The 13,568-nt window shown below is 32.4% G+C and overlaps 1 protein-coding gene across 1 annotated transcript in view; it reads left to right on the top strand.

Moving 5' to 3' along the window:
- The first annotated feature begins 560 nt into the window (after positions 1-560).
- Positions 561-13,568, top strand: part of LOC140436192 (uncharacterized) — an 821,182-nt gene continuing 808,174 nt past the window's right edge. The window contains 1 exon segment of the mRNA XM_072524890.1: positions 561-613. The gene's annotated coding sequence lies outside the window, so the exon portion shown is untranslated.

The following is a 13,568-nucleotide window of genomic DNA, read 5'->3' as shown; positions in this document are numbered from 1 at the left end:
CAAAACATTTTATAAATCGCAAAAATTTAATGCTATTCTACGAAAACGCGGCATCTACGTATAAAAATATCTAAAGTTGCACTTGTTGCCCCACTCTTTCTTATTTTAGAAGCAGTAATAGCGCTGATATAACCGCTTCCTAGTGGTACAAATAAGGAACTAAAATCTTGAATAACTTCTGATTGTTTTATGTATAACCTTTGCCGACGCTAAAAGATGACAGTGAAAGATTCTTCTATATGCGTCTATCTATATTCTTTGGAGAAATGCTGAGACGAGCGTCAGGGAACTACCGCCATAAGATGGCGTCTTCACGGAACTAGCGCCACAAGATGACGTGTTTACGGAACTAGCGCTACAAGATGGCGTCGTCACAGTGTCACAAAATAGCGGTTCTTCACATCGATTCACTACTCTTGATCAATTTATACTAGGTTAATGCATGATTACTTTTAAAATTAATATACGGACGGACTTAATAAAACTAAAATTTAAATTTTAAACTAAAATAATTTTTTTTGATGAGATTTTAAAAATAAAATTTTTGTTTTTTTTTATAGGCACAGTTTATTTGAACCCTTCTGGAAGGTCACCATTTCCAATTGTAGTAGTGGTAAGTGCATTTCTCCTCATTTGTTTTAAAATTGTGTTTACACTACACACTTGTGTACACATTGTTTTATTTAATCCTTTAAATATAATTTACTGCATAACTTATAAATAACGTTTACTCCTTAATACCTCCAAGTTTAATATAAATAAATCATTTCAAAATTTATATAATTATCCGGAACAAAGAACACTTAATTGATATTTTTTATATTCTGATTTTTTGTCCGAATTCTTAACCAATGATCTTATTGAACCAGTTAATACCAATTGGCTGGTATCAACAGTTGGAACAAGTTGTCCATTTTTCGAGCAGGGATAAATATTTTTCCTTAAAGTGTTATCCTATTACATCGACCTCATGTCACCACATTTTTAAAATTCAATGATATGTTTTTTATGTAATCTAATGAAATTTTCATACAGAGAATAGATGGCTCCAAGGAATTAATGCACCCATTGCTATTTTTAGAAAACTATTGCCAATTTAAGTAAACTGTATATTATTTTACTATATTTTGAAAGTTCTCTCTATAATATTCATTATAACAACAAAGCTGTTGAATTTTTATCTCTATCAGTAATTTTTTTTAAATTCCACTGCAAATGGCAAATCAACTTAAGCCAGTTTAATGTTTAATTTTGACTTGTTTCGAAATACTTTTGTTTAAATTGTCAAGATGCAACGGGAATCCAGAAATATTCCACGTGAGGAATACGCTCAATCCGTCGTATTGCCCGAAGAAGGTTAGAGTCATCTCCGAATAGAGGAAAGATTCGGTGTGTCCCATATATCAGGCTGACTGATAAGAATATTAAAAAAGCTGAGCAAGGCAGAAACCATGTCACAACTACAGGTGATCATTTCTTAAGGCTTTCAGCTCTAAGACAACGACTTGTAACAACCAGATATGTGCAATCTAAGCTTCAAAATACAAGTGGCAACCAAATAAGACGTCGATGACGTCTTTTAGAAAAAAATTGCATTCTCCCATTTCTGTCTAAAATTCAGCGCTAACTAGACATCATCGTAGAGCATGGTTAAATTTTAACAGGGGTCTTTAACATCCAGTTCTGTGGATAGATGAGTCACACTTTTGCTTGCATACAAGTGATATAGGAGTTGGTGGTATTAAATAATGTAAATCTTACGATATTAAACATTGTTCAGAATCATGTAGTGTCTTTTGTCCCTTATATTGACCAACATTTTTGGTTAATGCACGAGAATGCAGCCATATCTCATGCAGCCCACTAGGGTGAGACTATTTCTCGGAAAGTTGGCATTGAAACAATGGGCTCGTCAGCACGTAGTCCTGACCATGATCCCACAGAACATGTCTGGGATATGCTTGGCAGCCAATTACAATCTCAACCGGACCAGTCCAACAACTTGAAGGACTTGAAGCGATTTTTGGTTGAACTTTGGAATGACCTAGATGAAAGCAGCGCTTAAAATCTTTTTTAAAGCACATATATTAGTAATTACTATTTAAATGGGAATAAGCTACAATTAAAGGTTAAAGTAAGTTTATTGAAGTTTTAATTTCCACTTCGGAAACCTTTCTCAAAATACAAACATTAGTAAATTAAACAAATTTTGTTTTTTTTTGTTACTTGGCGAAAAATTCTTAACAATGATAAATAAAATAAAATATTAAAAAGAAAATGCTGTATTTTTCCACCACCAACATCTCTACATAACGTAACTCTTTTTCTCATCGAGTCTATAACATTGTTTAGGACCCACGGAGTATTACTTAATTCTTCAATATGATTCTCTATTCTTTATCTAAGGTCTTCTAAATCCGCTACAGGAGTTTTAAAAATAAATTTTTTTAAATGTGGCCATAGAAAGAAATTACAGGAAGTCAAATCACAGGATCGATTGTTGAACATAATAGGCATATTTAAACTTATAGCCCTATTGTCGAAAAAGTAAATAATCAAATTCAAATTTGGCAGTGTTGTATAAATTGGCGCCCCGCCCTGTCTTGCTGAAAATATCCTTTTATTAATTCATACCTGATCAATTGATTTATAAATGGAGTTTAAATCGATTGAAAGCATCTTTAAGCATTTAAAAACCCTTCGAAAAATATGGGTCCTACAATACGTCGGTTACTTATAGCAGTCCAAACTGATAGTTTCTGTGGATATAAAGGCGTTACAATAAAATAATGTGGGTTATCTGCACTCCACATCCTCATATTCTGAAAATTTATGTACCCACAAAGATGAAACCAATATTCCTCAGTAAAAAAGGGTTTGACTACTACATCACCATTATTACTAAGATTGTTCAGAAACCAATTACAGAAGACTAGCCTTTGGAGATAGTCGTTTAGGGTGGTTTCATGGAAGGCTTGTAAGCGATACGGATGAAAATGTAAATTTTGCTTAAGAATACGCTGGCAAGTTCCATATGAAAGATCTACCTATTGATGTAAATGCCGAATGGATGTATGTGGTTGATTTACTATAACTGTTCTGACGAGTTCGATGTTTTCTTTAGTTCGGACTTTTAACCTGCCTGCCCCTGGCTTGTGAGCTACGCTTCCCGTTTCTCCATAAACATATACAACGCGACGAATAGTTCTGCAAAGGACGTCATAATGAACCGCATCGTTGGGAAATTCTTCAACAAAATCTTTAAAAGCATCTCGGTTGGAGTAAACCCATTCCCCAATAATTCTTTGGCCATTTCAAAAATACATTTCGAGCAAAAACCACTTTTGAAAAGTTGAAAAGTCAAAGTTGACGCAAACTGACAAGTATATCTGAATTAATGATACGACATGTGCTGTCTCTATCTTCCACAGCCCACTATGATGACAATCATTTTGGATTAGTGAATATATATTTATTAATAGTGCGGTAATTTCTTGGAGCAGTGTATGCTATGTTAGAACTGCCCGTACCAACACATAAATATAATACACACATGTTTCTCATCCTATTTGTTTTTGTTACAGTTTTTTCTTTATTGTACATTTGTTTGGTTTTGATAAAATATTATGTTTTGCTGTCTATAATTGCTTTGTTATCTTTTACTTTAAAGGAAATTAGCTACATTAACTGAAATAACCATTATTGTCATTAGCGAGGATAATACTCATATATTTAGCATGATATAAAAATAAATACATTATTCACCACAATAAACAGTAGTGAAAATAAAAATATATTTTTTTATTTTTTAATATAAACATATTATTCCGTGACATAGTGGTAGTGGGCGCATATGCACCTTCTGAAGATGAAAAGGACGAGGTAAAGGATAAATTTTACGACGAATTGACGGACCTGGTAGAGAGTATTGGAACTAGGAAGGAAGTAATTCTACTAGGTGACTTAAATGCTAGAACCGGAAGAAAAGTAAATAGCAAAGTGGTCGGTCCATTTGGAGAAGAAAAAATAAATAAAAACGGTGAGAGATTAATAAGTTTCTGCGATCATATGAATTTAAAGATAATGAATGGATATTATCAGCACAAGGATATTCATAAATTCACATGGATTCAGCCAACGAGGAATTTGAAATCAATAATCGATTACTGTATATGCAAAGAAAACTCCACAATAAAGGTTAATAACGTTAGAGTCCATCGAGGAGCAGAATGTGGATCTGATCACCATTTGCTTAAAGCGTCACTACTATTTACATTTAAAGGAAGCCAACGACAAAATGAAAACAAAAGTTCAATGATACTGCAAGACATTTCAACAAAGAGATATAATCTACAAGGTTTTGAAAATGAGTCTACCCAGTTTCTGTATCGAATGAGGTTGAATCTGAAATTGCACGATGTTTGTTACTCCTCACCAATTAATACGTACAACGAAATTATGAAAGCTCTTTACGAAGCTGCAATGGAAGCTATTGGAGAAGTGGATAGCATAAAAAATAGAAATGAATGGTGGAATAAAGAAATAGAAGATCTTGTGGGGAAGAAGAAGAATATGTATAACAAATGGCTAGCAACAAAGGACCCTTACTATCGACAACAGTACAACAGCTTAAACAAAGAAGTAAAAAAAGAGGTAAATAAAGTCAAAAATGAGATGTGGAATAAAGCCTGCGATAACGTAGAAAATTTTATGGGTACAGCAAGAAGTAAAGAAGCCTGGAAAACAATTAGAGGTAGTAGAACAGATAGAAAATAATGCAGTAGGTTAACTCTAATAGCCCCAGAATTATGGGTCGAATATTATGAACAAATGCTGACATAAGATCGAACAGAATTCCAAGATATTGGCTACCAAAAATATGATATTTCCTACCGCGAAGAAACTGAAATAACACCAGAAGAAATTAAAAAACACGCCAACGCTATGAAAAATGGAAAGGCTCCAGGACCGTGGGGAGTACCCATTAAACTGATTAAATATGGCCCTGACAAACTATTTCAGCTATTGGCTTATAGTTTTAATTTATTCTTGAGAGGAGAAGAGCTACCCCCAGAATGGAAAACTGCATATATCAGCAATCTAAACAAAAATAAAGGCGACAGAAAAGATTGTAAGAACTACCGAGGGCTTAGTGTAACTAACTCAATCTGTAGAGTCTACGGGAAGATAATTAAAAGCCGAATTGAAGATTGCTGGGAAGACGCTGAAGATCAGAGTGGCTTTCGTGCTGGTCGTTCTTGTATAGACAATGTGTTCTGCCTAAAACAAACAATAGAAAAGCGTTTGGAACATAATATGGAGACACACATGGTATTTATTGATCTTCAAAAAGCGTATGACAGTGTCCCATTAGCCAAGCTATGGCAGGTGCTAGAAGACAAGAATATTCCACCGATTTACATTAATGCTGTAAGGGAGTTGTACGATGATATGACGAGTGTAATAAAGATTGGACAAAAAGTGACAGAAAAGATAAAAGTGACCAAAGGACTTCGCCAAGGCTGCTGCATTGCACCTACACTCTTTAAGATTTATTTGGAGGGGGTTTTGGATATTTGGAAAAGAAAATGTGAACCTATGGGTGTTAAAATTGGAGACCATAGCTTGCATTTTGCTGACCAAGTAATACTTGCAGAAGATCAAGATGATATCCACTACATGTTACGAAAAATAGATGAAGAAAATACTAAGTGGGGCTTATCAATTAATCCATCAAAAACAGAGTACGTAGTAGTGGGAGGTGAAGGAAAGCACTTAGAACTAGGAAGCAAACAAATTCAAAATACTGATAGCTATAAATACCTCGGTGTAAACATTACAAACAATGGTCAGAATACAAAAGAAATAGCTACTAGAATTGGTCAAGGAAATTCAGCAATACGTCAACTGAATAGTATACTTTGGAATAACCACATCACCCGAAACACAAAAATTAGTATATACAAAAGTATCATAGAAAGCATTGCTACATATGGTTCAGAGCTTTGGGTAATAAATAAAAATGACGCATCTAAAATAAAAGCAATGGAAATGAATTATTGGAGAAGAGGTTGCCAACCCACTAGAAGAGATAGAGTAAGGAATACTGAAATCAGAGAGCGTATGGGCATAGACATTGACGTCCTGGAAACTATAGAATGCAAAAGGTTGAAATGGTATGGACATGTAGAAAGGATGAATGATCAACGATGGCCAAAGAGAATATTACAGTGGATCACCACCAACCGCAGGAAAAAGGGAAGACCAAGAAGATCGTGGAGACAAGAAGTAAAAGGTGTAATGGAAGATAGGGGTCTACAAGTAGATGACTGGAACGATCGCAAGCGTTGGAAGCTAGGTTGCGAGAAACGGCGGCAGCTGTAATAAACTTGTTATATATATATATATATATATATACAGTGTGACCCATTTAGATTATAAACACCTCTATAAAAATTGAAGTTGTTAACCGATTTTAATCAAATTTTTTTTTAATGTCATGTAATAAAAGGTCTATTGCGGGACAAAATATGAAATATTTAGTTAAATTTTCAGGGCATTCTACGATACTTTTTCTTCGTCGAAAATGGAGAATTTGTATTAGCGATTTTTTTATTAAAAAAATTTCATTAAGATATATTTATTAATAACAAACTTATGACAACTTAAAATTTTAAAACTCACTAAGAAAAAAAAAACACTCTGTATTAACAGAAACATGGAAACATAATTTTAGTTTAAATCCTAGTTGCCTCTACCAATCCACCATCTAATTGGATATATTTGTCGTAGCGTTTATGAATATTTCTAATTACATTTCTTAGTTGTTGGGGAGTAATTTCTGCACATGCCTGTCGAATTTTTGCACAAAGTTCGTTTACGTCTCTTGCACGGGTTTGGTAAACTTTTTGTTTGATAACTCCCCAGAGAAAGAAGTCTAAAATTGTGAGATCTGGAGATCTGAGTGGCCAATCTATCAACGGACTACCCCGGCCTATCCAACGGTTCGGAAAATTTTCATTTAGCCATTGCTTCACGATTCTGGCGTAATGAACAGAACACCCATCTAACTGGATATACAAATTTAATCGTTCATTAATTGGGAGCTCATGAATAGCATCCCACAAGTTGGTGTTAAAAATTTTAAAAAGTTTTGCGAGTTCAAGTTTTTTTTATAAAAGAAAGGACCAATAACTCGCTCGTTCAGTATACCCCACCAGACATTGATTTTTTGAGAATACTGGCTTTTACAGTTTATTACCCAATGGGGATTATCTGCTGTCCAATACCGACAATTATGTGATGATACTACTCCATTTGTAGTGAAAGTGGCTTCGTCGGTAAACAACACGTTTTTTAGAAAATTTATATTGTTTAAATATTCCGCTTGGGCCCATAAACAATATTCTAAACGTATTGCTTCGTCGCCTTCTTGTAATGTGTGTAAGAATTTTGGTTTGAAAGGTTTAATATTATTTACCTTAAGACATCGCCGAATATTCTCTCGAGGCACATTCAAATATAAACTGGCATTCCTTAAACTGGCATTAGGGTTATTTCTGAAATGATCTAAAATGATTTGATCATTTTCTCTTCTTCTTTGTAACGGGTTATTTTTTAAAATTAGTTTTGATACTGCACCATATTCATTAAATATTCTATTTATTTTGTTTACCGTACCGCAGCTAATATTAGTACGATCCCATTGTCTGTCATTAAATATTGTACAAACTTCGCTGGCACTTCTATTGTTATCTCCCAAAAGACGTATAATTTTAATTTTTTCTTTCAAACTTAATCTTGCAGCCATGACACAAAATATTATTAAAAGAATTTGAAGTAAATATTGTTGCAGATATTATGCATAAATTTATGCTAGCACTGAAATTTGTATGAGACACATAATGTCAAACAGTAATATCGTTGTCATGGCAACTGAGATTTAAGTTGTAGCATGTAAAGTTAATAATAATGTAAGTGCGTTACATGCATTACATTTGTATGCTATTTTAAACATTTTTTTATCTAGTAGTGGTTTATTATTAAAATTATTTGAAAAATAATTAGTTTTATGGTTATCTGTTGATACAGGGTGTTCTTTTTTGACTCGTAGCTTAGTGAGTTTTAAAAGTTTAAGTTGTCATAACTTGGTTATTAATAAATATATTTTAATGAAATTTTTGTCATAGCTATTTGCAGCCACTCTAAATCCAGTGGCGTAGAAATTTTTTTATTAAAAAAATCGCTAATAGAAATTCTCCATTTTCGACGAAGAAAAAGTATCGTAGACTGCCCTGAAAATTTAACTAAATATTTGATATTTTGTCCCGCAATAGACCTTTTATTACATGACATTAAAAAAAAATTTGGTTAAAATCGGTTAACAACTTCAAATTTTATAGAGGTGTTTCCAATCTAAATGGGTCACACTGTATATACATATTATTCCAAATTGGCATAATAACAGCATTTAGATAGATAACTTTTTCTTAGAGTGCTGCGTCCCCGCGGAGGTTAAAAATCATAATCTTTGACCTACAGATGTTCTTTGAATCTTTAACAATCGAGTTGAAAAGCTCGATTCTTAGTCTCAGCTCATTATTTTCAAATTAGTTCTTATTTTTAAATTGAAATCTCAGCACGTTAGGAGTAAGTGGTTGCATTCATATAAATGCTGATCTACCAATCTCTATTCGTCTGTTTATTTCTGAAATATGATCATTTGTTTATATTTATCTAAAATATGATCAATAAAGTTCTCAAGTAGTGATATTAGACGACAAGCTCATGGGACATTTTTAAGCGGTCATCTGACTCAGCATAAATCACATATTAATCAATATTACAATATGTAATAACAACTTTAGAAACTATGCCGTCAATTTTTATCGGTACAGGTGACTACATAGGTAAGATAAACTTACCACTCAAGGGGGGACATTTTGGTAAAACATATTTGTGTGAAATTTATAACTTAGGTAGGTAATACAAAAATAATGACTGCAACCTAATGTCATACAAAAATATTGGTACCAGTAGCAGGGACAATCTTTGGACATTTCTGTATGGCATTGATATGTTTTGTTAATATTGACATCAATTATAAATAAAAATAAAATGCCGTACAAAAAAATGATTTTAAATGGCAAAAAAGGGACAGGTCTTGATGCCGCTACCGTAGAAACAATGTTTCTCTTTCAGTCTATTTACGGATTCCTGTTTAAAACAAATCATAAGGCTGCCGGGCAAATTTTTTTTCAGAAATTGTTTAAACAATTTTTCAACAAATTCCAAAAGTAAAAGGGTTTTTGCTGCAAAAAACATTTTTTTTGGGTTTCTTAGGTTTAGGGTCATTTTAAACAAAAAAACGGTTGTTATTGTTTCTTTAAAGTTGATAGTTTTTAAATAAATAATTTAAAATCTCATAAAGCGAAAATAAGCACGTTCAAGGCTGGAAAACTCATGAAAATTATTATTTTTTAGTTTGCCAAATGCCTAAATTAAAGAGCAGTTTTAAAAAGGTCTATTAAGGTTGTTTTGTTCTTTTCATTACCAAGAAATTTATCTTAAGATAATTAATAATAATAAATTTCGTGGTGGCGGAAACGGTCGATAATAAATTTATAATAATTTTAAGAAAATGATAAATTGATTTAAAATGTTTTTATCATATTCTTACGAATAATAACCGGCCAACTTCGGAGAGCTGTAAAACCCAGAAAAATTAATGAAATGATTTGCAATAAACATTATTCTTTAAAAAACCCTCTATATTATTGCTTTGATGTCATTTTATCGTAAAATGTTTAAATGAAAGTAATAAGGCGCAAAAGAAAATTTTTTCAAAAATTGTTAGTTATTTTTGTTAATAACTTTTTTATTTTCTATTTTACACTAAAAAGTAATGAAATTAAAGTTGTAGACAATTTAATTTGTTATAAATAACGTCTTTTAAAATTTTCTTTAGAGTTGTTTTCTTTAGTGTACGAGACACAGCGCGAAAATCCTTTGTATCCCTTATGCAGGGGAGGGAGACTCGACGCGTCGCGACGGTTATTATTATTATTAAATAAAACATTATATTGAACACATTTCATTTGAATACCTCTAGATTGATCGTAGTTAATTAATAACACAGTAAAAACAAAAATAGATATCTCTCGAAAATCAACTAAAATAAAATTCTTTTATAATAATCAAATGATGTTGATATAGTATTGAGTGTCTGCTCCAATATTACTCTGCGATGCCTGAAAAGCTTTTGCTTTCTTGAGGGAACTACAACGTGCTACAATTTACTCTTAAGGCTTGCATAAACAACTTATTATTGCATTAAAATTCCAAACTAAACAATGACTTAATGGCAATAAAATATATTATCTACCAGAGAACTCGAGAGCAGCGTGAAAATCAATAAAAAAAAAACATGAAAAAAGTGTTAGACACAAAAGATAAGAATAAATATAAAAAATCATAGTTAAATATTAATAAAATAGTTTTAATTAATGCTGAAAAAGACAATAAGTGTTCTTTTTTTTTCTTCATTTTTCTTCTTAAATAGACAAAATCTTCTTAGACCTATTAGCGATTAGAGATATTCTTACTATTTTTTTTTTCACCATTTTATCCATATGTTTATGCGTCTCTATTCTTCTTTTTTGTACCCATATGTTAACTGGAACTATTTTGCATTGTCTTTGAATGTTTTCACATCTTTCCTGTAGTATAAAGTTTTGCCGATTATTTTTCTTAGAATTTTTATCTCTGTCGTTGTAGTCATTTTATTCTGCTATGTCAGGTTTTGTTTCTCTAGTTGTAACGGTATAATTTTGTTTACCACATTGGGTATCACTTATAGATGGTTGAAAGTGGGGACAGCAATTCTTGTGCTGGAGGTAGGGTAAGCAAACAAACGGAAATGTTTGCGAACGGCCACTCTTGGTTTGCTAGGAGATCTGGGTCGTAAGTAAGTGAATAAAAGAGGAAAAAGAGGGACTGGATGGATTAACTACAAAAAAATAAATCAAAAAACACTTACATAGATTTCCTGGCCAACAAAACACAAGAAGGTTCCTAAACTATTTGAACTTTAACGCCGTTTAAAAGAATCTTCTTGCTGGATAGAAAGAGGCTTTTCTTTCCTAAAAATATTAAAGGGTGAAAATCTTTTTAAAGGAAATAATTATAGAACTCCTGGTTTAGAGAGAAACATTACATACTTCACATCAACAGTTATTGCAAATAATATTAACAAAATTTAAAAACAAAATTTACAATGGCACAAGTTTTTAGACCTAAAATAAATGAAATAATATATGAAATGAGTAAGCTGAAATTGGACATCACAGTAATCACCGAAACAAAACGAAAAGGCCAAAGAACAGAAAACATCGGAGAATATGATCACTTCTACAGCGGGGTACCAAAGGAGAAAAGAGCTCAACAAGGTGTTGCCTTATTCATACGTAAGAAGCTAAGGAAATACATAACTACTTGGGAGGCCATAAACGAGATACCAGTAAACATTGAAAACGATTTTTTTGAGAAATTAACTTTAGAGTTTGCAAAAGTCGGCACATCTCGAGAAATTACCATCTTGGGAGACTTTAACAGCAGAACTGAAAAAAAAACCCATAACGCAGTTATAGGTCAATTCGGAGAGGACCACATAAACGAGAATGGTACCAGACTAATATTATTATGCGAACAAAATGAAATGAAAACTGCAAATGGATTTTTTCAACATAGAGACATACACAAATACATATTAACGCAAATTACGAGAAGGTTAAAATCAATCACAGACTACATACATACTACATACAAATCAATCAAACGCAAAAGACAAATATGATTGTACAAAATCTAAGAGTATTGAGAGGAGCTACATCAGAGAGAGAAGCGATCATCATTTTAAAAGCTAAGATCACCAGTAATACAGAAGAGGTATAACCTAATCAGCTTAAAACAAGAAACCGTGAGAGAATTATACAGAAATAGATTAACTCAAAAGTTGGAAAATAAACAATTTAATAATAATGAAGAACATTACACTCACATAAAAAGGTGTCTCCAGGAGACAGCAACAGAAGCCATTGGATACCAAAGCCAGAATCAAAAAAACTTCCATATTGGACTGACGAAGAAATAGACCAAGAAATAAAGAAGAAATGGGACCAATATCAAAAATTCCTAAATACAAAGAATATAACGGATAAAATAATCTACAAATACTCTTAAATTAAAGTACGAAAAATGATATGTTGGAAGAACATCTAGGATAGTAACATGGTAAATTCACATCTAGGAGGACGAAGAAGCACAGAAAGATCGAGAGTCGTAAAATCTTTACGACAAGATAAGAAGAAAGACATAGTGTCAACAATAACAATGGATGACTGGGACCAATATTTTGAGAAACTCCCAAGGGAAGATAGACCACAATTTAAAGACAGCAACGAAACACAAAATATATATATATATATATATATATATATATATATATATATATATATATATATATATATATATATATATATATATTAACTTCGCCCATACGAATAACAACGAAAGATGTGGAAGATGTATGTAGATCTCTAAAAAATAACAAAGCACCGGGTCCAGGTAACATCCCTGCAGAGTTAATTAAACACGGTACAACCAAACTATATACAAGTTTAGCCAAACTGTTCCAAAAGTACGGAAAAGTAATTATAATATAAATATACGAAAAAGTAATTAAAAACAGAATAGAAAGCGAATAAAAAGAGGCTGAGGAACAGGCAGGATTAGAGCAGGTAGATCTACTGTTGACCATTTGTTTTGCATTACACAGATTATTGAAAAGAAAATAGCCGTTAATCAAGAAGTACATTTATTGTATGTAGACCTAAGAAAGGTTTATGATAGCGTACCACATTATAAATTATGGGAAACGTTAGAGAAAACAAACATAAGCATGAATTTAATAAATGCTACGAAGGAACTCTACGCTAATGCTAACTCAAAGGTAAAGGTTGGAAATAATCTGCCCAAGTGGATTCCAAATGAATAAAAGCCTTAAGCAGGGCTGCTGTCTCTCCCCGACGTTATTTAAAATTTATCTAGAACAGGCTGTAAAACTGTGGAAGCGCAAATGTCGAAATATGGGAATGCCGATTAACAACAATAGCATATACACTTTGTCATTTGCAGATGATCAACTAGTGATAGCACAAGATTATGAAGATATTAAATATATGACTCGAAAATTAATCGAGGAGTATAAAAAATGGGGACTTAAAATCAATATCCAAAAAACGGAGTATATGTGTATCGGCGGGAAACAACAGGACCTCATATTGGAAGATGGATAAGTTATCAAACATTGCAACATATATAAATATTTAGGTATGATCATCACAAAAGAAGGCAACGTAGACGACACAATTGAGGAGAAAAACAACCAAGCAAGAAGAGCAATTTCCCTTCTCAATAGTATCCTTTGAGATCAATCAATCTCTAATAATAACAAGCACAAGATATATAATACAATCATTAAAAGTATAATTACCTAAAGTAGTGAAGTA

The sequence above is a fragment of the Diabrotica undecimpunctata genome, chromosome 3, assembly GCF_040954645.1.
Source record: "Diabrotica undecimpunctata isolate CICGRU chromosome 3, icDiaUnde3, whole genome shotgun sequence".
NCBI classification, from domain to species: Eukaryota; Metazoa; Arthropoda; class Insecta; order Coleoptera; family Chrysomelidae; genus Diabrotica; species Diabrotica undecimpunctata.
The sequence above is the reverse complement of the archived record's forward strand: the minus strand, read 5'-3'. Positions and strand labels throughout refer to the sequence as shown.